Genomic DNA, 333 nt, shown 5'->3' with positions numbered 1-333 from the left:
GAGGACTTGGCTAGCAGAGCATCCTTCCCCGGGCTCTTACGACAGTGCAGGAAACCGGGTGCCTCTCTCCTGCTCCTCACTTGGCAAAAATTGTCATCTATCTCTTCCTCGCCCCCCCCCCATTTTTCTTTCCTCCCCTCTCCCTCTTTTCAATCTTTTATTTTTATTTATTTATTTATTTGTAATTTCATCCCCCCCCCCGCCCATCCCGCCCTGCTGCATCCTCCATCCCCGGGCGGGGTTGCTAAGGAAACCGCCGCTTGGCAACGCGCGCGAGCTCGGGGGCCGGCGGCCGCCGCTGCTCCCCGCACAGCTTCAGCTTCTGCCGCCGCC

Source organism: Dipodomys ordii, unplaced genomic scaffold, assembly GCF_000151885.1.
Source record: "Dipodomys ordii isolate 6190 unplaced genomic scaffold, Dord_2.0 Scaffold51, whole genome shotgun sequence".
In the NCBI taxonomy this organism is placed as follows: domain Eukaryota; kingdom Metazoa; phylum Chordata; class Mammalia; order Rodentia; family Heteromyidae; genus Dipodomys; species Dipodomys ordii.
The sequence above is the reverse complement of the archived record's forward strand: the minus strand, read 5'-3'. Positions refer to the sequence as shown.